The 25,380-nt window shown below is 56.8% G+C and overlaps 1 long non-coding RNA gene across 1 annotated transcript; it reads left to right on the top strand.

Annotated features, from left to right (window-relative positions):
- Positions 1-15,266: 15,266 nt before the first annotated feature.
- On the top strand, positions 15,267-18,905 carry LOC123345033. Its single transcript, XR_006572697.1, has 3 exons — positions 15,267-15,346; positions 16,762-16,913; positions 18,556-18,905. It is a non-coding gene; the product is annotated as an uncharacterized LOC123345033 (long non-coding RNA).
- The last annotated feature ends 6,475 nt before the right edge of the window (positions 18,906-25,380 follow it).

The following is a 25,380-nucleotide window of genomic DNA, read 5'->3' as shown; positions in this document are numbered from 1 at the left end:
TGTCAGGGCATGTCAGGTATGTGTGTGTCAGGGCGTGTCGGGTATGTGTGTGTCAGGTGTGTGTGTGTGTGTGTGTATCAGGGCATGTTGGGTATGTGTGTGTGTCAGGGCGTGTCAGGTATGTGTGCATGTCAGGGCGTGTCAGGTATGTGTGTGTCAGGGTGTGCGTGTGATTCATCACCAGATCGGAGGCCACTGCGGCTGATTCCTACCCTGAGGGTGAAAGCAAGACACTGACTGGGAGCTTGTGTGTTCCATGCCGATGCCTTTAGCAGAGAGAAGAGATGACTCGAGGGCCCTTTGGGCGGATGGGGTGGGCTCTCCCGCCATAGCCCCTTGACTGTGTTGGTCTGCTCCTGCGTGTGCAGAGATGGGGAGCACCGGGCTGTGAACCAGATACAAGTACCTGCTAATCCGCCGCTGAGGCCTGTCCTACTCCTGGGATTGGCGCGCTGGTGACTCACTCAAGAATCCACCTTCGTAGGAGGGACGAAAACAGCATATTCTCTGTCTGCTCCGCTAACCCGCTGCCATTACCCCAACTCCCATGTAATCCAGCTACCACAGCCCAGCTCCGGATCCATAGCGCAGCCCCCAGAAACCATATCAACCCCCTAACCCCACTCATTTCCCAGAACCCTCCCGGCCTGTGTAACCCATCACCCAGCCAGCACCTTGGGAATCACGAGCCAACCCAACCGCCAGGATACAAGCCCTGTAAACTCAGCTCCTGCTCTCAGCCCTGGCTCATAGACCCGAGAGACAGAAAGACCCTATTAGGTCACCCAGTCTGCGGCTCTGAGCCCCAAATACCCTCCCTTTCTGTACGTCTCGATGAAGGGAGCTCGTCCAACTCTCTGCTGCTGTAACCCGGGGTCATGGGGAGGGAGATCACGGCTCTGGTCCAGCTCCCCATCAATGGAAGAGTGTCCTCCTAAAATTCCCAAGCGCTGAGTCTTCCAGCACGTCCCAGGAGAGGCTGTTCTGCACCGGCATCTCCCTGACGGGAAGCTGTTTCTGATACTCTGAGAAGGACGGGGTAGTGGCTCGAGCACCGGACTGGGACTCCAGACGCTTGGATTCAAGGCTGGGTGCGTGACTTGGTCTCTCTAAGCCTCAGCTCCCCAGCTGCACACTGGAGCCAGCAGCACTGCCCCACGTGGCGTCTGAGCACCGGCACTGACGCCTGGAGATGCTCTGATACCAGGGTGAGGCCCTAGGCTAGGCACACAGAGCCCTTCCCGGCCAGTACTGAGCAATCCGTCTCCTCTAGCATCCCTCCCAGACTCCGGGCTAACCCCGAGGCTGACTCTCATCTAGACTAAGGCACTCCAAGGGGTTTGGATGCCTAAGGCCCTGGGAACTGGGTGTCCAAGTCCCTTAAGCAACTCTGGAAACCCCACCCTGAATTGCCCTCACCTGGACAAAATCAGAGAGAAGGAATTTAACTCCTCCTGGAAGGTCTGGGGGGAGAGGGGGGCAGGGTGACACGGTCCCCTCCCAGGAGCCCTCCTCCTGCTCTGCCTCTCTCAGCCGCCCGCCAGAGGCTCCAGGAAGAGACATCAGCTGGGAAGGCAAAGCCAGAGGGGTTCCCCCCCACTCCAGGCAGCTGGCTGTCCCAGGTGAAGCTGCAGGTGTGAGTGATGTCCACCAGAGGGCGCAGGGAGACTCCTGACATGCAAGAGCTAAGCAGGGGGTCTGCTCCCAGGGCAGGTGCCCCCTGAACACAGGCGGGGGCCAGGGCTGGCATCAGTGCCCCAGGAGCCCACACTGCGCCGAGGCGGGAAGGCGACACACACGTCTCCAGGGGTGGCTGAGAAGCCAGGCGCTGCCTGGACAGCTGCTCTGCCGCCAGGCAGGGGTCGGCGCGGCACAGAAGGGGAGAGTGGGTAGCATGGTGCCCTGACCCCCTACGGAGCCAGACAGCCCCACGCGGGGATGGCCCCATGCTCAGCTGAACGCTCTAGCTGCTGAGGAGCTTCCCCGGCCTCCCTGGGAACGGGGGGTGCTGGGGCAGGGAGCTGGGTCTGGGTCTCCAAAGCAGCTCCAAATTCAGCCCCGACTTTTCATGAATATTGTTTCTGAAGAGCTGACGGATTGGCCCCAGCTGCCCAAAGCAGGGACGAAAGCCCTGCCCTGAGGCGCCTCCAATCAACCTAGACGGACAGGCTGGGGCCAGCATGCCCCCAGGGCAGCCAGCCTGGCCCCAGCTCTTAGGGGTGCAGCCACATTCCTCGCCTGTGTGGGGCAGGAAGGAAGTGTCCAGGAGGGATTTCGCTGAAGGGGAAGGGTGGCCAGGGAATAGCAAGGGGAAGGCCTGAAGACAGCAGGAAGGAGATGGCTCTGAAGGGAGCGGAGCGGCGAGGCCTGGACAGAAGGAAGGTTCAGTGTTGGAGGCTGGGCTGGAAGTCCCAGGACAGGCCGTCTCTCACTCGCGGGCTGCCCGGGTCAGAGGACAGCGTGTCTGGTGGGATCCTCCATGCTCCCAGCATGGCAGGGGCTGCAGGGTGACGCTTCAGCGGGGGACCAAAGGGGCGTGCGGCCCCAGGCCGAGAAGCAGACACCAGCCCATTGAGGAGCCTGGTTCCATGGCAATCGCTCTCCTGCCTTTAGATTGACAGCGCCAGGACGGCTGGGGCCTGCGACGGGGGAGCAGGGTCCCCCCCTCTGCTGGGGCCACGTCTATGTCCACGTTGCTTCTTTCCCAGTGATCCCACTTGAAGCTGCCAGGGCCTCAGCAGGCAGCATTCGCCCCCAGCTAGGGTCCCCAGACAGCAAATGTGAAAAATCGGGACAGGGGTGGGGGGTAATAGGAGCCGATATAAGAAAAAGACCCAAAAATCAGGACAGTCCCTGTAAAATCAGAACATCTGGCCCCCTACCCCCAGCCTTGGCTCAGAACCATCCAGCTGGGCCTGCCCCACCAAAGGCCGTTATAAGGCTCTAGTCTGCAACGGGCTTTGGATTGAGCCCACAGCTAGTCCGCATGACCTGTCCCTGCTCCCCGACCTTCCTCTGTTTGTCTATTGCTCCCATTTCTCCGGCTGAGCTCCTTGGGGCAGAGCCTGGCTCTGGGGGAGAGTCCCGGTGTCACAGGCCCTACCACAGCCCAGGGGTGCTGAGAAGCCAGGCGCTGCGCTCTCCTTTCCCGCATCCTCACACCCGCTAGCGCCAGCCTGACCCGCAGCGTCTGCCTTTCCCCCGGCTGCGCCGCCGGCACGCGGCTGAGCACTGCACGGACGCACCGTGCCCACAGAAGAGGCTGCAGGTCTCCCAGAGTTGTGCTGGCTCCTGCGGGGCTGGCAGGCAGGCGTGCGTCCTCGTGGAGAGAGACGCACCTGGGGAGGGCTGATCTGAGAGTCACTCGGCCGCCCTGGTGAGCTACGAGGGGAACAGAGGGACCCAGCTTGGCCAGGGCGTCCGGAGGGGTGGGGAGTGTTGGTTTAACAGGATTTCCGTCTATGGGCTCCCAGCTGGTTGTTCTGCTGCAGCGCTGGTGCCCCCATGTTCCCCCTTGGCCTCTCTTGGGTCCAGGTCCAGGACTCTGGCATAGAGGGACTGGCCGGCTGTTCAGCTGAGCGGTGGGACCGCTGGATGTCTCGGTGCTCCCCACCCATCCCCTCCTCAGCTCCCCATGGGGGTTCCCCGGCAGACCTGTGCTCAGCCGGACACTGAGCCTGGGACTGGGGGGTGGAGAGCGGAGAACGGGGTATAACGGGGGCCTGCCCAGAGCGCAGGGTGGGTGTCCGCAGGAGGCAGCTGCATCTGGTGTGGGGCACCTGGTGTTTGTTCACATGCTCAGCCCTACGTAGCCTAGAGAACAGCAGGCACCCTCAGCCCAGCCAGCCAGCAGCTCAGCCCTGGTCCCACCCCTGTGGTTCTCACAGGAACCCCATGTCGTGCCCGAGAATGGGAAGCAGGAGCAGGCAGTGCCAGGCATGGCAACCGAGGACATTTTACAGCCTGGCAGAGTCATATGGGCACCGGGATCCCTGAGCCCTCCCTGCCCTCAGGCAGGTCCCGAGGGGCCGGTCCCGAAAAGCCCAGCAGGGACCAGTCCAGGGGACTGGCACCCAGGCTCTTGGGACCTGTAGCACGAATGGAGAAGCTGTGCTGCATTAGGGGAGCCCAATGCCCGCCTGGCCACCCCGTCACGCTCTGCGCCCTGGCGGATGGGTGCCGTCTGCAGCAGGCCCAAACGAGGAGGGCCCTGGGCTGGAATTGCCATAACGGCACTTGCCATGGCAGGAGGCAGAGACCCGCCCTGGCAGGCAACTCCCTGGGTTCCACAAGCAAAATGCCTTCAGCTATTTCTCTCCCGTGGGTGACTGGGCAGGGCTTGGCCAGTCCTCAGAGCTGCCGGGACCCACTTCCCAAGCGACGCTCCCATTGGCCGTGTGCCCTCCCTAACGGAGAACATCTCGGCCCCTTCGCCTTCTCCTATACAGTCACAGCCTGTCTCTGTTCACAGTCAGGGCGTTTCCTTAGCGTCTGCTCAGCCCGGAGGGTCCCCCAGTCAGTCTTGTCCTGGGGGGCTTTGTACATGCTCAAGGCTGCATCTGGCCCAGACTGTTAGCACAGGGCTGGGCTGGAAACGTGTGGATTGTTCTCTCCCTTGCATGAGTTCACGCCGAGACCCACCCCACCTGCTTCCCCTCCAGCGGCTTTGGGAGCCAATATTTTACATAGCTCTTAAAACACTCCCCGGCCAAACATCTGGCAGAGCCCTGCCATCAGCCGGGGCTTAGCTGTGAGCAGACACCGCATGGGACCCCCCGGCCTGGTGAGATTCAGAGCAACGGTCAGCCCGAGGTGCGATCGGCCTGGGCACGCCCGGGCCTGCTCGGGGCAGACAAGCCGCACGTGCTGGCGGCCTGGTTCCGAGGGGCCGAGGGGCAGCTCCCACGGGCAGGTTCCGGCTCTGCGGCGCTTTGGGCAGGGCTCTGCTGGAACAGCTCTTCACCTAGCCGCTCACTCTCTCTCTGGGGCCCCGTTGGCAGGCCAGGAGCCTCACAAGCCCCCAGCTTCCCCGTCGCCTCGGGGGCCCGAGCGGGAACTCCCTGCAAGCCGGGCATCAAGGAGCCAGGTGAATGCTGGTGCCTGAGCCGGCCATGGCTCAGGGGTACAGCTGGGCTGTGGAGGGGTTTTCTCCGCTCAGTCCCTGGCTGCAGTCTGGGCTCGGGTGGGGAGCCACCAAGGGAAGCTGCTTGGTGGCCTGTGGCAGGTGCCTCCATGCGAGTCCCACGCCCCCCCCAGCACTGACTGCCAGTCCCACCGGACAGGCCGAGCGCTAACTGGGCCATGCAGACCCCCTACCCCACGGAGCTCCGGAGGGGTCCAGAATGGAGCAGCGGGAGGAGCTGGCTCTGCTGTTGGACTGACGCTGTGAACAGGGAGGGTCTGGATCTCCAGAGCACCCTGCGCCGGCTGAAAGGTCCTGACACACTTTCTGAAAGGTCGAAGCTTCTCTGAGGGGCCTCCGCTCCGTGGGAGGTGACATTTCTCCCCATGCACAGATGGACAATGGCTTGCTGAGCTCCTGGGGTACCAGCAGCTCCTAGGCTAGTGATTAATGGCATAAGGCCAGATCCTGCTCTGCAACATCAATGTGAATCCGGAATAACTCCAGCCAGCAACGTCGGTTCCTCGGTATTTACCCCCGGGGAAACGAGCAGACCTGGCCCCCAGTGTTTGCTGGTTTGCATGCCGGCCCTTTGCAGAGAAGAGGCGTTTGTTCGAGTCTCCTACACGTGTCCTCGAGTCACCGAAATGTCAACATGGCAAATGGCCCTCGATCCAGCCCTGGCTGCACATAGCACCCGAGTCCTTGGGCTTCCCGTTACTGCCAGAGGTGGGCCTGGCGCCTGAGCAGAGCCCGGCGGCAGTGCTTGCCCAGTCTGCGTTAGAAAGGACAAGGGGGGAGATCATCCCAAGCCCGGGGGAGGGGGGGAGGGGTCACAAAAAGAGGCGGTGGCGTATTTCTGGGCCAGTCCAGGCCTGGGGCTGCTCTGTGTTGGGAGTCTGGCTGTGTGGTGCAATCCCAGTGAGCAGCGCGTCTCAGGCCTGCTCTCGGCGTGTGCTGCCGGCCGTGCGGAGCTGCTGCCCCACTCCTTTCTCTGTGCTCTGTCAGTTCGACTCTACGGGCTCCAGAGCAGGCACTGTCTTTCCTTAGTGTTTGCACAGCACCTCCCACAACGAGGCTGGGCACCAGTGGGACTAACTGGCTCCCTCTGGCAAATGGCAAACTTCACGGAAATCCAGGGCAGTTTTGGATGCTCCTGGAACACAGGGCCAGGCCATTCAAGCACCTTGAGAAATGACACTGGATAGACAGCTCATTCCAGCAACCCGTAACCCACTGACCCCGTCTTGTCCTGTGACTGCAGAGGTGTTAACAGGCCACACTCCCTTCCAGGGTCCCTTCCAATACGCACCAATGACTAAACGGTCTTGCCTTTAGCTGTGATGCTCAGAGGACCTTTCCCAGCCCTGAGGACGAGCTCTGGGTGGCTGGAAAGCTTGTCTCTCTCACCACCAGGAGTTGGTCCAAGCAAAGATGTTCCCTCCCTGCCTGGCCATGGCAGCAAAGGGCAGGCTGCGGCATGAACCTGTCCTGCAAGACTCTCGCGGGTTTTACACAAACTTTTCAAAGGCAAAATAAAGAAACATTTATTTTAAAAAGTAGAAGATAAGAGAGGAGCCAATGGATGTGGTTTCTGATAAGAAATTCCAGGCAGTTTCGGGAGGGGGCGGGCAGCTTTTCCAGTCCTGCCTGATGTACCAGATTCCTTTTGGTTGGATTTCAAGAGCTAACGAGAATAAATACACCCCAAAGGGATGCTGGGAGGCTGTAATTATTTTAATTAGAAAAGGTGGCCTCGGACAAGCTCAGGCTCTCAGTCGAGTTTATGAAAATGCAAAAAAACACCAGGAGGTCCAGCACTCAATAAATGGGAACTGATTACAGATCTTCCTATTGACAACCGGCCTTGTCTTAAGCAGCTTAATTGTGTGCATGTGAGTGTGTGCATGTGTATGTGCATGTGTGTGCATGCATGTGTGCGCGTGTGCGTGCATGTGCTTGCATGCGCGTGCTTGCATGTGTGCACACATGCATGTGTGCATGTGTCTGTGTGCGCGCATGCATGTGTGCATGTGTGTGTGCATGCGTGCATGTATGTGTGCATGTGCGTGTGTGCCAAGATGCAGCAGTTGAGAAAATAAAGGTAGATTTGGAATTTTAATTTGTAACATTGTTCCTCAGGAAAACAACTCGCTCTGTCTTCTGCTGGGCAGAATCCAATTGCTGGAGTTTGGAATTCCTGTCTAGGCCAACCCTTCTGTCCAGCAATTGATTTCCTTCCCATGGCTGACATTTTTCACTCTAGGAATTCATCTTGTTGGCAGCTATATGTCCAATTGCTTTTGGCCTCCTCCCCCAACTCAAATATTATAGGTTTCTGTACGGTGAAGCTCTCCTTGAGCAGCTTTGCTGAGGTCAGCAGCAGGGCTCTGAGAAATGACCCGGGTGAAAAGCAAGAGCTTTTCACAAAGGTCTGTGAGCCCCAGCCGAGGGACATGGCTTCCCACAGGCAAAGAAAAATGGTGAAATCCCGCCCTCCCTTCGGGCAACAGAGAATTTGCCCAGGTGGAAGGAGGCGGTTGGAGCAGTGCAAACAGCTCTCATGGGGAAATGACAGTTTTCCACATACTAAGAAATTCCAGACAAGAACGAAAAAGGGTTTGACTTTTCCCCCAAGCCTGCAAGAATGTGACTTTGTGCACTGGCATTTTCCATGCAAGGGGGCGGGGGGAAGAGCCAGGGTTGTTGTCCAGACCATCTGACCCACTCCTTGTGTGGCAGTGGAAGCTTTCACTGGCCAGAGGTGGAGGCCTGTACACAGCCCTCCAGGCACAGCCAGGGTGTGTGAGTGTGTAAGGGGGCCACTTAGGGATCTGGGGCAAAAATTGGTCCTGCTAGTGAAGGCAGGGGGCTGGACTTGATGACCTTTCAGGGTCCCTTCCAGTTCTAGGAGACAGGTCTAGCTCCAGATATTATTATTATTATTATTATTTATATTCTTGTAGAAGGGGCAGCTATGGCCTAGGGGGCTGAGCATGGGTACTGGGAGATCTGGGTTCTAATCCTGACTTGCTGTGTGACCTGTCACTCAAAGTCTTTTTGCCTCAGGGAGGGCGAATAATTAGGAGTGTATCCTTCCCCTCCTCCAAACCTGGCAAAGGACCAGGAGAGCTAGGAATTCAATCTCAAAGTAAAAGCCAGAAGCAAAAGATCGGGAAAATCAAGATTCTCTCTGGAGATTTAAGACCCCTCATGCTGTTGGTAAAATGGAAAGTTTTCCCTGATCTCCCAAGCCAGAATGATCCCTCCTTCCACTCCAGACAGGGGACTAATGTCCCCCCACCACCAAGGAGGCTGCATTTCAGTGCGGACAGCCACATACAATTTGCAAAACATTTGGAGGGGAGGGGTCCTTTGGAAGATAAGGTGCTAAGTCACTGTGGCCTGTTATTCCAGGGGCATCCATTGCAGCGAGTCACTGTAATGATTTGCATCGCAATAGCGTGTCCAAGCCCCTGCTGAGCTCAGGGCCCCACTACACTGCACAACAACAGAGTGAGAGACAGCCCCTGCCTCAGAGAGCTCCCAGGTGAAATCAACGGGGGAAGAATTATTACCCCATTTTCCCCACGGCACAGGGCCAGGGCGCGACTGGCTCCAGGTCAGGCAGCAGCTCAGGGTGACCCTACATCTCCGGAGCCTACGCCAGAGCCACAGAACCCAAGGCCATTCTCCCTGTGGCCCCGAACTCCCCCATCTCCTTGGTGATGGCCAGAAGTGACTCAAAGTAGCTGGAGGCCTGAGTCACTCCCCCAGTTCGGGAACGCAGGGAGTGTGGCTATTGTTCTGGACGGCTCTCCGGTCACTGCCCAGGACACGAGGCACCTCGGCCCTACATCTGAGTGTGCCTGTGAAGGGCAGCAGCTCCAACCGCCCTACAGAGGCACATCCCTGCGACGGAGCACTCGCTCGAGTTCAGAATTGTCACTAATCGCGGCAGAGCAATCTGGTGTCTAAATCGAAATATACGCACTTGCCTGTTGGCTGCCTCCAAAGCCGGGCCACGCCCAGGCCTCCAGCACTGCTATCCCTCTGCCGGCCCCAAGATATTCCCTCTAATACTAATGGCTTTTCACTCTCTCTCTCTCTGACTTGCTGCTTACCCCAATCCGCCCAGTCGGGCCTGATTAGTAATGAGAAGAGAGCCTGCAACATTATTCATTTCAATCAGTCAAGTTTACTTCTGGGAAAGTTTAGCAATTAACTTTGCAAAGATGCTTTCTCAACACACAACCCTGGGAGCATGAGGGGGCCCTCGCAGAAAGAGCAGTGACCTCCGGGTGAGGGTGGGGTGAGCCGTGCAGAGCCAGCCAGCAGCCCTGACCCAGAGGCATTCCACAAACTGCAATGAGCTGGGGCTCTCCGGGGTGGAGAGGGGGACATCCCATGTGACAAGAGCAGATGTGCTTCCCTCCAGCGCCTCCCCTTCCCCACTGCAGGATGTGGGGCTCAGCCCTCTGGAGACAGGGTCCCTGTCTGACATGGACGCAGCCAGCTTTCCATGTGGCCGTCAGAAGAGACGCTCTGTGTTGCTTCACTGCCGAGGAAAAGCTGCTAAGGCAGAAGGGCACAAGGCCTGTTCTGCATGACAGGTCACCAGTGACCCCAATGGCCTTTCGCATGAGATGATAAAGTTAAACCTGCTTCAGCACCAGGATGGGCAGATTGGGGAGTTTAACAATCATTAATTCAGAGGAACGATCCAGCCTTCACAGCCCCCCCAATCCCTGGTACATTTCCCAGGGCTGTTGGCCTCTGCTTGCAAAACAAGCCAAACAGCAGGTCGTGGGGCCTGATCCAGCTCTCGCTTGCATTGGTGTAAATCAGGAGCGATTCCACTGGGGTCACGTTGGGGTACATATGGCACAAATGAGAGCAGACTCAAGCCCTCTGTTTGACTCTTGATCATCTCCTCAGCCCTGCAAGAGGAACTCCGGGTAAACCCCCTGCTGAAGCAGAATCCACGTGGCAGGGTCTGGGAATACCCCGGCCTCTGCCACAGAAGGAGCTCAGGGCATGGTCTTTTTATGTCGTGTTCCCCAAGGGAACCGACGCGCTGAGCCCCTGAAAACCCTTTCCTCGGGGCAGGGGTGATTTCACTGGGAGGAAAAATGTTTCTCTCCTTCTGCCCAGATGGCAGAAACTTTCTGCTCGCTGCCAGCACTTGCAGGGAGATTCAAATCCCTGCTCGGCCCAAGAGCATGAAAGACACAAACCAAGCAAGAGACCCTGCGTCCTCCCAGCTCTGCACAAGGAGTTGCGACAAGTGTCTGCTACTCGGGGCAAGGCAAAGAAGGGGGACAGACAGCCCAAGCCTGTATCAGCACAGGGGCACCATGTCTGAGGCTATGGGGGGCTTCTCTTCCCTCTCCTCGTGGGGGTTCGCCCTGCCATCACCCCACTTCCGAAAGGACTCTGTCCACGTGGGAACTCCCCCAAACACAGGACCCTCAGTCAGCTGTTCCTTCTGCAAGGGTTGGGGATTCAGTGAGTAACTCTGGAGGCCTTCACCCCCCTGACACACCTGGGGGCACAAGCACGGTGGGTTTGGAAGGTAACGCTCTGGAGAAGGGGGTAGGAGAGATTTTCCATCACCCAGGCTCCATTCACTTTAACACTGGCAGCTCCCACCCATCACCAAACGGTGCACCCCGGCCCCTCGCAGTCGTTGCTCTGTGGGGATGTCTATAGAAATCTCGGTCTGAACAACATTTCCATGAAGAGACGTCAAAAAATGCATAAAATGTCTGCTGCGGCTCTGACTTTTCTCTGCCCCTTGCCTTCCGCGCCCAGCCTTGGAGACAGATGCCTGGCAGGGCCCGCAAAGAAACTCAGTAAGTATTTAAAAACATAAATTAATACAAATTGCGTTTTTATATCGCAAATAAGGGCAGTTTTATCGTTTTTATTGCATAACAACCATTAATGAAGTGCAGTTTCAGACGCCTTAATTGCTCGGAGACTAAAGTTCAATTCGTATCTTTAGTGCACACTGGAAGATGCAATGTGTCATGTTAGCGTACCTGGCATATTAGAAATGTAAATAAATTTATGGTCACTATTAGGAAAATGGAAGAGAGGGACCTTATTTATCCAATCTATTTATATAAGAGAGAACTCGTGGAGGTTAAATAGCAGAGGAATAAAGAGGGCCTATAAGAAAAGCAAAGACATTAACAAAAGCTGCTATAATAACCCTACCATTAAGCTGGCCCCATGCTACCTATCTAGCCTGCGTGGCCTCCATCTTAATGAACTTACACCCCTGCGAGGCTGGGAAGTTTCACCCCCATGCACAGATGGGGAACTGCCGCACAGAGAGACCTGGCAACGCTGGGAACCAACCCCAGCTCTCCTGAGCCTGCACCCTGGTGCCTCCACTCAGGCCAGAGCTCACTACCTAGCATGCAATTCACCCAGGAGGGAAAAAATACCTGCAAAACTAAAGGCTACTGGGGCTGCTCCACTGTTCCAAAACTAATTGTTACATCCCCCCACGCTAGTTTCCCCTTTAGAGATCCTCCCCACACACCCTCCCTGCCCCCCACTTTGGAACATGTTGCCGTTAGGGGCAGGGCAGGTTTCAGCAGTGGGAAACTCCTGTAATGTTTAACATCGGAACAAAGGGGACCTGGGTTTTTTTGTTCAGCTGTAAGGGCAGGTGCAGCCCCCAGGACCGATAACTGCTCAACTCTGTTATCTGTGCTCCCTGAAGAATAACCCCAGTGCAGCTGGGAGCCAGGGCCTGGCCTGTTTAATTTTTAACATGACTCCAGTTGTTGGTGTGTTGGGGATTCTTAGTAAACACCAAACGAGCAGGGAGACTTTCTGCGCCAGAAATGGAATTGTCCTGCCATGCTGGCAGCTTGGGGGTGGCGCCTGTGTCCTGCAGACACCCCGCTCCCCAAGGGACAGGTGGCTCCCCGAAAAGTGGGCTGAGCTGGGGGCCAGTCACATGCCATAGACAGAGCAAGCTGCCCCTGCCCCCTCCAGCCCCATAACAGCAAAAACTCCGGGGTCACTCAGTGTGAGGAATGCCAAAGGTTGCAGAGCCTGAGCCCCTCCCCAGCTTTGGGACGGAGGGAGAAGGTCGGTCTGGGCCATGACTCCAACTCCAAATGAAAGGGGCCGAGGGAGCTGGCATGAGCACTGGCATCCCCTACAGGCGAAGGGCAGCCCCACTTTCAGTAGGAGAGGAGCTGCGATCTCTGAGCTCCTGCAGGGTGTGTGTGTGTGTGCAGGGTGGGGGGAGATCACTGAGCCCTGCTCCGCTGGGGGGTGTGTGTGTGGGGGGGGGGGAATCTGTGAGTCTCTGCAGCCTCAGCCCTTTTCTCCCCTCTGGTCATGTTCTCCAAATCACTGAGCTCCTCTGGGCAGCTCCCCTCCCCCCACCCCCAGCCAGCGCCTTCGGGAGCCCAGCTCCCAGGGCCTGTCATTTGCCAGAGCTGGTTGGCTTTTAGGGGTTCAGAAGGGAAGGAAAAAGCCAAGGGCTGGGAAGGGGCTGTAGAAAGGTGATTGGGGGGGAGCCTGTTGGGCCAGGATCTCTAGCACAATTACACACACACCAAGGTGCCACTGGTCTCTCCAGTGAACAGCTGGGCGGGGTCTTGTGCAGATGTGGGGGAGGGAATTCAACCACCCCTAGCCCGAGTGCAGGTGAGCATGAAATGCCGCTGCTTCCCCTCCAGGGCCCCCCAGCACCGGAATGCACCCCCAGCCACAGAGCCCTGGGGCCAGCTGCAGAGCCAGGTGCAAAGGCACCAGGCCGGCCGCAGGGCTGTGTTTGTGGAGAGGCTGCTGTGGCGCTGCCTTGGGGCATCTTTTTGGGTCTGGCCCAAGTCGGGTGCCCCTCGGCCCTGCTCCCTCAGGGGTGTCCATGTGGCTGACTGGCCCCAGATTCGCTGTGGCGAGTGGATTAAGTGGAGGGCAGCGTGGCTGTAAGCTGCTTTCCCTAAGCTGTAATTTTTTGCACTTGCTGGGTGATCTGATGTCTCATTTTTCATATTAAATTCAGCCCCAATGTCTCGTGTGGGTTAGCAATCTGCCAAACCCCGTCTGGCCGGGGGGGCATTGCCCCCAGAAATCCTCCCGCCGGGCCCAGGGTGCAAACTCTCCATGTATTCCTCCCCCAAGTGCGGGGGAGAAACAAGTCCCCTCTTCCCTCCCCCCACCCGCTGCAAACAAAGCCCCGGGGTGAAAGAGAAAAGCCCAAACAACAGCAACATGGGGAGCTGGTGAGTGTGAAAACCCGAAGGGCCAACGGGGCGGCGTGAGGGCTGCGGGCTGCTATTGTTCCATCCCTCCAAGGTGACACTAACAAAGCAGGTGTGCAGCGTGAGAGGGCAATCCAGCCATTTCCAGGGCCAAACGAGGGCCAAGGCCAACTGGGGGGGGAGGGGGGTTGTGTTGTTCGATGTGACTTTTGCTTCACCCCTGTGCCACTGGCGGAGGGCGGGCAGGAGGTTTCTGAGGGCAGGAGAGGAGCAGTGACCCCGGGCTGGCCCTGCACATTGCGGCCTCCCCATTTCTTCCCCCCTCAGCGGAACTGGGGGCCCATTTGTGGGGTGGGCTGAGGGGCTGCAGTGAGAGGGGGCTGGGCCAGGATGGTTCTGATTAAATCACAATATCCAGGGATGATAAAAAGGAAGGTGAAACCAGAAGCCCTTTGGCTGCGGCCTTGTGCCCAGAGCCTCCTGCCTTTGCCCACTGGAGAGGCCCCAGCCCCCCCGCCGACAAATTTGCATTCAACAAGGCAGCAGACACTCAAGGTGGGGGAGGGGCCGTTTCCCCTGATCAGAGCTCGGGGAGCCTTTAACCAGGGCTGACAGCGAACTGGGGCTTGGAGTCACGGGACCAGCTGCTGGGGTGGGAGACACGAGTTACGGAGGGGTCCGGTTAGCTCTGCGGGGACGGGGGCGGGGCAGGAGAGGTCGCAGGCCCAGACCCCCGGAACGGGAATGTCTGCCCAGGCGACCGGTGTGCCCAGAGGCGCCTCCGCGCACGTTCACCTCCCCACGCGGGTTTTGCAGCCCACGCGGCACGTTGCAACGAGCCGGGCCGCGCGCCGCGCTGGAGGACGCGAGGAACAGAGCGGGGGCTGGACACTAGCACCGCGCGTGCAATGCACAGCCGCAGCCACCCCGCAGCGCAACCCCCGGGCCCGGGCCCGGCCCCGCCGCAGGCTCGCTCGAACCCAGCCGCGTCCCAAGAACCAGCCAAGGCGAGAGCCGCGAGCACACGGAGCAGCGGAGCCCCCGCCCCCCCCGGCGATCCCTGGCCCTGGAGGCGCGTTCGGGCCGGAACCCGGGCCGGGCAGCTCGCTCGGGCTCGGGCTCGCCGCGTGACCCTGGGCATCGTTTTAACATTTCAAACTCTAGTTAAGAAAACCGCTTCCACGGGTTCTGGGAGCGCCCCCCCCCACACCCAGCTCAGGGACCCCGGGGCCGGTCCGAAGCGGGGCCGGCGGCTCCTGGACCCAGGGTCACTAGCGAGCAATTAACCGACGCCTGGGGAATCCCCGCTTCACGGAGCGGAGCAACAGGCAGATCCCCCAAGTGCCCGGATCCTGCGCCCCTCAACGCCCCGGGGCGAACGAGGTTCCCCGGGCTGCTCCCCTCCTGCCCAGCGCCCCGGGGGGAGCGTCCCCCCGCCTCGCTGGGGTGAGGTTCCGCTGAGCCCGGAATTCACTGACCCGCACAAACATCTCTGCTTCCCAGCCCCCCTTCGCCGGGTGACCCGGCAGCCCTCGCTAAACAAAGAACCGGGGGACAAAGCCCCCGCGTGTGTGTGTGTGTGGGGGGGGTCACACAGAGCGGGAGGCAGGTTCTGCTACAGGCAGGTCCTTGCAAACAGTCTCCCCCAGCAAACTTTTAGCGTCAGTAGCTCTGCGTGTGCGGTGTGTGTGTGAGTGAGTGGGGTGTGTGTGTGTGTGTCTGTGTGTGGGGGGTTGTTTGTGTGTCTGTGTGTGTGTAAGTATGTGTCTGTGGGGGGGGGTTGTTTGTGTGGATGTGTGTCTGTGGGGGGGGGGGCGTGTGTGTGAGTGCGCTGCCTATCCTGGCTGGCGAGCCCCATCCGCTGCCTTTTTACTTTTAAAATTATATATCTTCATGTCACAATCGTTTCCCTTTAAAAGCACAAACATCCAATTTGGCTGCGTGTAATAAAAATCAGTCGGGGCTCCTTAAGCGGTACCATTCGGCGGCGGTAAGTTGTGAAATCTAATCTATTATATCCATCCAGGAGAACGCGTCCATTGTAAATTCGGGTTATAAAGAAAACTACCTGCACCAGCCCCCCCCTGGCGGATTTGCTACTTGGTGGCTTATCAAATTACTTCAAATGCCGCCCCCCCTCTCACTGGGACAAGAATGAGCTGTGGCAAGACATCGCTTTTAACAGCCCGAGCAGGTCATAGACCGGCAACAACACGGGACAGAAACACCCAACCTCGGTCCGGGGGGGCGATTCGGTTCCCTACAAAGCGAGGGTCCAGTGGAGGGGCCTGCGCAGAGCGGGGTGCGGGGCTCTGCGGGTCCCCCCAGCTCCTCGGGCAGCCAGCAACCCGACCGGGGCCGCGGACCTCCCACGCCGGGCACCGGGGCCGGGCCGGGCTGCAGGGCTTCGCCGAGAGAACTGGGTACCTGGCTTTGCAGCTCCCTTTTCCACACCGCAACGCGCGGCCCGGGCGCGGCCTGGCCATTTTTTAAAAGATAAAAAGATGGTGCGAGCGGAGTCCTGCTTCGTGCCGTTGCGTGGGACTCCAGGGGGGAAATGCCCCGCAGATTCGCTGATTGCACATCACCCTGCCGAAGAAATGAAGCGATACCCTAGGCACAAACCTGTGTGTGTGTGTGGGGGGGGGCTGCTTGCCAGGCTGCGTTCAGGGAACAAAGCCTGAGGAACAGGGCAGAGGAAAACATCATAAACCAGACCCACTAAGTTTGGAGCTTAGGGGAGTTACGGGCAGGATCCAGCTTTGCTCAGCGCTGGGGAGAGATTTCCTCGTGGAAGGCGAATGCCCCCACTGCCCCAGCCGCCTAAAGCCCGACCCGATTTCCTCGGCTAAGCGTTGATTTCCAGCTAATTTTTTTTTCTGCCACTTGCAACCCAGTGTCTTAAAAGGAGGGAGGGGGGAAGAAAGAGGAAAAAAAGCTGCAACTTGCACTTACAACATTCTTAAAATACTCGGGAGAATCTGCGGGGCGTGGAATTTCCACGCAGCCCCCAGAACAGCTTCCACGCGGGAGCGAGACAGTCCGCAAAGCGCGGGCTAACCACCACCGGGGTCAACACTTTAGGGCGTTTATTGGCGACAAAAAGCCTCGCAATAAACCCCCGCTGCAGCCCTGCAGGAGAAACCAGACACGGTTCGGATCCCGAAATGCTTTTTTTCTGGGGAGGGGACAACGTATTTGGCATGCGGACAAGAACATAATTAAATGGCAGCAGAGCAGGGGGAAGAGGGTGGACTTGGGACCTGCTTTCTAATTAAATTAAATGTTCGCAAGGCAAATAAATACAATTAGCTAAATATTACTATGGCATAAATAATCATCATCTAACCATGCACCAAAGGCAAAAAAAATACCGGTTGCCAGGGTTTGTTTTATTCTTTGCAGTTTGTTGAAGGCAGTGTCTTGTTCTGGACGCAGTTTGTGCTCAGAGCAGGAGCGATTCGATCCATTCGCAGGGAGGGAGAAATGAAACTAGAGGCTCGATTAGAACGAAGCAAAATCCAGAGTAAATTCAGCCCGTTTGGGAGCTGGCGAAGGTGAGTCGGGGGGGGGAAGGGCGGGAGAAGCGAGTTTTCCTGGAGAAAAACAAATCCGAAAAAGCAGCAGCGTGACCCGTGACAAGAGATTTCAAACGGAATTAAGAGACTTCTTTAAAAAAACGTTCAAACGGAAAAGAGGGAAAGTCTGACATCCCTAAACAAACCGAAACGGGACTGATCGCAGGCCTGGGAATTCCCCAGCCCATAAATCTACCGAGGCTTTTTCAATCAAATCATATTTTTATGGATTGTTTAGTTTTATTTAAAGAGCGAAAAGCTTTGTACGTTTGACCAAAGCTGGGATCGGGCTCGCCTCGCCCTCGGCTCTGCCCCCTTTACACACACACCAGTCCTCCGGCCTGGTCATTACAATAAAGGGGGGGTTAATTCAAGGGGGGGGGGGGAGCCCAAAACCTCTTCTAATTTAAAGCCAATCGCCTGGAAAGAATCGCTTGAATTTTACCCTTCAATAGCGGGCTGGTACCGCTCCCACCCGGGTTTGCGGGAAAACAATTGTGCCCTAATCCAGACTAAAACCTCGCTCCGTGTATTTCCTGGCCGGCAGGAAACCCGCCCAGCGGCTTCGGTTAGTGATCCCTGGTTGTGCCACTGTCTGGGGAGGCGCTGACCCCCCGGACCGAGCCATTCCCGCGTGCTGCAGCGTCTGGCCCGAGCCAGGGAGAACCTTCGAGCTCTCCACGTTTGCAACAATGCAACCCCCCCCGCCCCATCCTGCGCTCCCCTCCCAGCCGAGGCAGGACCCTGCATGGCGGGGGGGTCCTTAGGGGAAGATTTTTATTTTATTTTAGCGAGGTCACAAAAATAATCCAAAAAATTCAGCTCCCTTAACCCCCCCGGAAAGAACCCGGGATATTTGGAATCATTTTGGGGGAAGCCTCGTAAAACCAAACTGTTTTCCAGGAATCCAAATATCCAGAGAAGAAGAAAAAAATGGGGGCCGCTAGATTTTTCCTTTTTAATCTACAAAGAATTTTTTTAAAATGCAATTTATCTTATTTTTTAAAAGATACACAATGTAGCATTGTTATTCCGTGGGTTCCCCCCCACACATACACCCGGATCAGAAAATACATTCCTTGTTCTCCCAAAATATTTTTTTTAATAATACATTTATGCCTGATCGCCCGGAGAATTAAAATAAAATAATAAAATCACTTGGAAAGTAGTTACAGGGGAAATAAGGTCAGTTCAAAGGGAACCGCATGAGCGCGGAGGAGCTGAGATTTCTAGATTCAAATCCACTCTCCTCGCTTTCTATTTTAAACCGGTTTCCTACTTCCCTTTCGAAAGTAACATTAATTTTAATTATTATTACCCCGTTTAAGGAGTTTTCCCATCCCGAGTTTTTACTATTTGCTCGGATTCAGAAAGACCCGTGAAATGATTTCTCTGCGTTTTATTTCAGAGGCCCGTGCGGTATTTTTGTTGGAGATAAAAAGTAAATAAGCGAGTAAGCAGAGACCGAAGTCTCCTTTAGAGGATTTGCTTCTAACCGGGATTTTTATTTTTGAAGGGCTTTTCCTATTGTTTTCTGGGCGACTATTAGCTCAAAAATTGCACTCGGCTCTTTCCCCCTCTCTAGATACAAAACCAACAACACTTTTAATTTTTTTTAAAGCCCAAGGACCCCATAACCCAGAACAAAGGACTCTTCTAACATGCTTTAAGGTGGATCAGGCGACAGCGGAAAAGCTGAATTGCCGAACAGATTTGTTTGCTGCGTGGAAGAACGAATCCCGCAACAACCCAGACCCCGCAACCCGCTGGCGTGCTGGAAGGATCCGTTCCGCTGCAGTTCTACGTTTTGTTACAACCCTCGGCTTGAATTCAGCTCCCTGGACCTGAGGAAACCAGCTCCTCGCCTCAGCACTTTTTTCCTGCCCTAAATGATTTTTTTAAGTCACCAAAATCATCGCTTGATTGTTTTTTTTTGGGGGGGGGGGAGAAAAACGAGCACATACCTGGCAATCCCGAAATCCAGCCTCTTCCCTCCCCCCCAGAAACAGAGTCCGGGGGGGAAGCTATTCACAACAAGGCAGAGTCTGCAGCCCGGCCCGGCCCTGCCCTCCCGCCGGCTGGAAAGTAAACACGGTCGAGAGCCAGGCGCAGCGGCCATTGGCGCTGCAAGCCGGGAGCGGGCTTGGGCCTCACGCCGGGATCCTGCCTCCGGCCAACAGATCGCTCTGACCCTCTAGGGACAAGCGGCTGCCGCCCAAACCGAACCGCCCCCTAAAAAGAAAGAGCCCCCGCCCCCCCCCCACCGGGCAGCTGGGCCACGCACCGCCGCTCTCCCGAGCGGGGTCTCCGGCCCGGTGCGCCCAGGCCGGGCCCTGCTGTTCGCACGTAGTTCGCGGCTCCATCCAGCAGACTCGGCTCGCCGGCTCCGCAGGCTGGGAGCGATCCGGGTGCGAACTCCGGCGGCCGAGAGCCCGGGCAGCCCCGTCCCCGGGGCGGGGGGGGCTCTGTGCTCCCCCCCCGGCTCTTCCTCGGGGACTCCGGAGAGAGCCCGGCGGCAGCCCCCCCGCCCCGCCCCGCCCCGCAGCACGTGCGAGCTCCGCGACCCGGGCTCCCGCCGGCTGCCGAGCTCTCTCGGGCGCGGCCCCTGGCCAGGCTGCAGCGATTCCCAGCGGCTCCTCCGGGCACCGGCTCCCCGCTCCCGGGCACCGGCTCCCGGGCTCGCCCCGGGGAAGGACGCCCCGGGCGGGGCGGGGCCGGGGGAGACTCCGCGGGGAAGAGCCGCCGCCCCCTCCCCCCGGCAGCCTGAGTCACCGGGATCCCCGGGCCCAGCCCCTTTTAAGGCGGGACGGAGGCAGCCGGGCCGCACCGGCGCAGCAGAGGCTCCCGGGCGGCGGGAGGCCGGCCGGGGCTCGGCTCGGCTCGCTCCCGGGCAGGGGGTGTCTAGGAGGCTGCAGCACCGAGCGCGCCCCAGCTGGGCAGCGCCGCAGCCCGGAGCGTTACCGGGTCACCTTAAATCCGTCGCGCCGCCCCCCTCCGCGCACCCTTCCGTCTCCGCCAATCAGAAGAGGCGCTGCCGTTCTCTGAATGATTCCCTCTGGGCCGGTGGGGAGCGCGTCCTCCAATCGGACGCGGGGGCGCAGCGGCCGCGGCCCTCGGGCCAATGGGCAGGCGGCTCTCAGCAGAGGCTGGTGCGCGCTGCTGGGGATGCCCCAGGCTCAGGCTCGCCATGTGCTCAGCCAGCCGGCGCTGCCCGCGTGCCCGGGCCTGGGACTCCGCTCGTCAGCCCGGGCCGAACACGCCTCGAGCCTGGGCTGCTCGCAGGGCCGAGGGCCGAGACGCTGCGGGGCACAGGCGGGTTACACGTGGTATGGACTGAGCTCTGGGCCTCAGTGCCGCCGCCGCCCCTGGCCTGGAGCAGAAGGTGGCTCTGTATGTAAAGGACAGCCCGCTCCCCAGCTGGCGGGGGGGGGGGGGTTACTGTTTACACTGAGCTAAGAGGTGGCCTGCCAATTTTCGTGGTTTTACAAACACATTTTCTTATTTTTGTAAATGGCTTTTCTCTGTCTGGGTGTTGTGTGAAAGACCCACACAAACAACGGAGCTTTACTAGGTCACAGGAGAAAAAGTGAAACCGACCACTCACAAAGTGCTGGCTAAGGCCCAAAGTCAACAAACTGAGTCAATGGGGAAAACTTTTTTTAATTTGATTGTCATCCTAGATTGTACTTGTAATAGTGCAAGGCACAATGCAGAAGCATGTTTTTAAAGTTGACAGCGCCCCTTTAAATAAAAGATCATTGTCGGTATTACTAACAGAGCCTTGGATGATTAAAACTGAGAGCATTTTATGACTGCACTTTACTTTGCAGCCTTTATGCTGTTTGTCCAAGATGAGTGAATTAGCAAAAAGCAAAGGCCTACAATAGCTTAGCCACTTTCTCTCTTGTTTCTACTCAATTTCATTTCTGGGTCCCATGCACTAACACAATGCTGCAATGTCTCAGTTGCAAACACGGCATGGGGAAAGGTTACTTCCAAACCAATCAAACTGTTTTAATTGACATTTATTTTAGATGTCATTAAACATTTCTATTACCATCCCATTTTGAAAAACCTGTGATCATTATTACTGTTGAGCAAATCTTAACTTTTGTGTCTAAACTACTTATCAAGTCCCTCTGAAGGGCAATATTGAAGCACTAAGTAGTTCATTGGTTATTGTCTTCTCCAGCACTGCTAGGCTTCCCTCTGATCTGCCTTGTTTTTTATGCATTTATGGATAAATGCATTTTATAGACTGACAGCCTCTCGAGACTCAAGTTTTCCATTAATTCACAGAACCGTTACAGTACAGGCAGCAGCTGCACCAGAGTGCCTTACCCTGACCTACAGGAACCAGTTCCACAAGCCAGAGAGGCATTCGGTTTGCATGGCCTGCTCAGTCCTTGGTCTCCTTTTGTTGAGATTGCCTGGAACTTTGTCAGCTGGTACCAGTGGGGATGGTGTTTCCATGTAGGGTGACCAGATGTCCCAATTTTATAGGGACAGTCCCGATTTTTGGGTCCTTTTCTTATATAGGCTCCTATTACCTCCCCCACCCCCATCCCTATTTTTCACATTTGCTGTCTGGTCACCCTGTTTCCATGTGACATGGATTCCTGATCACTAGGAACTGGATTGAGACCCACTAAACTGCATACAGACCACTGACCAGCATAGACCATCCCACTATTGATACAGATAGCCTCTGCTCTGTTCTGGATTCCCTGGCTCCAGCAGTTGTAGAAGTGGGATGCAGATGGTTTATAATAAAGTTGGACTTAAAACAAAAAGTGAACATAGTTTTATAACTGCTGTTGTTTATTCTCCTGTTGAATTACGTGTCTGTACATCAACTAGCACAATGAGGGGCCCACCTGGCTAGGGCATAATCAAGGCAAGGCAAGCTGTGTGTCTGCCCAGGGGTGGATCGCTGGAGCCAGCTAGGTGGTTCACTGCACTGGTGAAAAAAGTGTGAGCACAGCTTTGTGTTGGGCACCAAATCCAACATGCTGTTTACACCCATGCACAGCTCCAAATTGGGTGCAAATTGTTACCATTCTGGCTTAGCAGCATTCCACGCTCGCTTTGCACAAGGGTGAGCGATTACCCAAGGTGCAGAGCAGTGGAGAATAGGGGCCAGTGGGTGCAGGTCCAAGCACATAACTGAGTGGGTGCGTGGTTATGATATCGTGAAAGGTGGTAAATCAGAAGATGGCTTTGGGGCATAGAGTGTGCCAGTCCAGACGCTACCATTGTGTAATGCATTTGGGAGTTACACTGTGAAAGACAGTGCACTGTAAATGGGAGGAGTAATGCATCTGTTTCCTGGGGCCTCTACCAACAGCTGGGTGCCCAGGAACTTGCTGTCCCCTAGCAGCAGCACATGGAAATCACGGCTCCTTCCCAGCCATCCCCCTGAGAGGTGGCAGGGCAGCTCTATACAGGGACAGTTCATTCTAGAAAGTGAACGTGGGAGCTGAGTTCAGCTTCTTAAGTGGAAAACTATCCCAGCCACTCTGGACGGGGGAAGGAGAGGGGAGTGGAGGGGAGCAGGTCCGGCTGTCTAGCCAGTGGCATATTGTGGCACTTTGGCCATTACTAACTCACCATCAGGCCGCAGACTGTGAAGGAAGCAGTAGCTGATCTTTGAGTGGGCAGCCGAGTCCAGGGAATCTGGGAACCAAAGGGAGAAATGATTGTAAAATACTCCACTACAGAGAGTCAAACTGGTGGAGGGGCAAAGACGAAGTATTTCTCCCGCCTTTCCCTAGTCTATGCCCTTAGCTTTCTGCAGAGGACTACGCTCCAGAGCGGCGGGACATGAGACACAAACCCTCCACCCCAATATTGTATTTTGAAACTTGAAGATGAAGCATCAGAACTAATACTGATAAGCTGCTTCAGGGTGTGCATGGCTGGACCTTTGCCCTCTTGACCCAGCATGCAGCAGACAAGGCAGAAATAAGTCAGGAGTCAAGGGGGAAAGACTTCCTTCTGCTCCGGTTCCTTCCCACCTTCGTTCCTTCCCACGGCTGGGTATTCGCTCGTCAACGCCTGGCCTGTATTTCCCTTCACCACCGACCCAGGGGCCTCCTGTCCTCAGAAGCAATGATATTGCAATAGTTCATCTCCTTCCAAACGCAGCACCAGGGACTCCCGTTGCTCAGGGCGACGTCCCCCACCCCTTGGAAGGAAGGTTCCAATCTATTTGAAGCAGAATTTAATCTTGTTGGGGGTAGTTTACACTGGGTGGTAAATAAAGATGGTGGAGTGTGGCGCGCTTAGGGGGCTGCGCTCGGAGTTAAATGGAAGCAGGGGTGATGCTAAGCCTACATCCGGCTTGGAAAAAAGAGCCGCACATCATTAACAGAGGGGTTATAACTGGCTTTAAACACATCAATGTTAATTTCTTCACACAAGTTGGAGAAAAGACCCTGTATCCCTAACATTGTCTATTGACGGCTCATGTGATCCCAATCAGCAAATGTATTTCAGTCAGAAGGTTCCGTCTTAGAGGAGTTTCTATAGAGCAGAAGAATGCATATCATTAGGAGTGTAAATCCTTTGGCAAGCTGACGGGTACCATGAAAGGAGACATCAGCCGCGCGGCTCCCGGGCTGCTGAGGAAACACAGGCACAATTAGTTTCTGACAGAGGGATAGATGGAAACAGAGATGGATCTGTAGATGGGTGGAGATACCTGTACACACGGAAAAGGAGGGAGAGGGCAGGGACCTGTGCAGCTGTTTTGGGCTGGAAAAAGGTGACTTCTCTTGTTTTCTCCTTCCCTTCTCAATTTATCTGTGGCTATTGTCTCTGGGAGACGGGTGAAGGGAGGGGATGCCAGAGCTGGACCTTTGCCATAACCCGAGGTGGGCTGCAGCGGCTGTTGGTGGCTTCAGCCAGGAGCATCTCTCTGGCACTAGGGAATAGAAAAGCCTGCTGCGTCCATCTTTCCAACCTGGCGTGGGCAATGGCCCGAATTCTCGCTCTTTGGGGGTACAGGGTGGGTCGGGGGAGGGAGAGCCATTCATCTCTAGGTTGCCAGCTCAGCTCAGTAACAGAGAAGAGTTGTCACCATCAGACAGCTGACTGACAGCCCTGGTGTGAGATGAGCTGCTGGGTCCCTGTCCAGATCACGGTAACCCCTTTCCCAGCTGGCAGCAATGAGTGGTGGGCCCAGGGACCGAACACGCTGTGGAGAGTGGAGTAGGAGCAGGTGGGTTTGGCTTTCGTGCTCTGCTGGGTCCATGGAAACCTGATGCTCGTTTGGAAAGACAGGTGCACTGTCTGCCTGGCCAGTTCTGAGCTGCCTCATGGCAGAGCCTTGTGTTCATTACCGGCTACGAATGGCGGATGGAGCCGGGACCCGGGGCCACATATCTTCTCGTTGTTCTGCCTCGGGCAGTGAGTGGCCCCCGCCATTGGCAGAGCTGCCCCGGAGGGACGCTCTGCCCCCTCTTTTGGCAGCACACTTTGATGTTGGAGTCTGTCACAGCTGGCTGTGCCTTGTGGCTAGCAGGGAGGCTCAGTCCCCGGCCTGGCTTCAGCATCCCTTTCCCACACATGCAGTGGCTCCGCAGGCCTTTCCTTCCCCCAGCCCCTTGAGGCCTCGTTCCCTTTGTTTTCCTGGCTTCCTGGGACTGACGCTTCCTGCAGCAGCTTCCCTGATTCCTCAGGGGTCGCCCTCCTGTAGCTCTTAGGGCAGCTCTCAGCCCAGCAACGTGGTGCCCAGTCCTGCCACTCGGGCCAAGGCCTTTCCACAGACATTGCCAAACTGCTCTGTGGCTCCCAGGGGGCCTGTCTCACCTCGGGTGGTGCAGAGTGCTCCGGGGTGCTGGAGCGGGGCTGGCACATGAATGGGAGCCCAGCCTCGGAGCCTCCCTTTTCCAGCTCTCGTTAATCACCTGGGAAAAGCAGAGCAATTTTCCCAAATGAGCAGAGCCTTGGCATTATTAGCCCTGGCCGTCCCACGGTCCCCGGCCCTGATGGATGGCAGGAGAGCCGCAGGCCCCATTAGCTGGAGCTGGCTGCGGGCTGCACTGCCTGGCAAGCAACTGGGGCGGCAGCCAGGATAACGCCTTCCGTGCCGGGGGACCTTCGCAGCCTGGTGCTGCTGCTCGCTCACCAAGAAAGTGCCTCGTTCTCTGGATTGACAGCTGAAAACAAGGCCCGGGCTCCGGGTCTTTGCGGGGGAGCCCCTCCCAAGAGTTCCCTGCTCCGTGGGGGGCTCCACTTTGAGGTTCAGAAGGGTTGTTATTGAAGAACCATGAGCCGGGTCTTTAAGAGCCACTGGAGCCCTTGGATTCGGTAGCAACAAAAGACCAAGGTCTTTGCAAAGGCCGGTGTACTTCCGCCAGCGAACAAAAAGGGAAAGTAGTCCCCCCCAGGCACTTCTCTGGCAAGAGGTCAGAGCTAGCAGCTGCCAGAGGTTATACACTAG

The sequence above is a fragment of the Mauremys mutica genome, chromosome 12 (assembly GCF_020497125.1).
Source record: "Mauremys mutica isolate MM-2020 ecotype Southern chromosome 12, ASM2049712v1, whole genome shotgun sequence".
Classification (NCBI taxonomy): domain Eukaryota; kingdom Metazoa; phylum Chordata; order Testudines; family Geoemydidae; genus Mauremys; species Mauremys mutica.
Note: the sequence above shows the minus strand (reverse complement) of the source record. Positions and strands in the feature narration are given on the sequence as shown.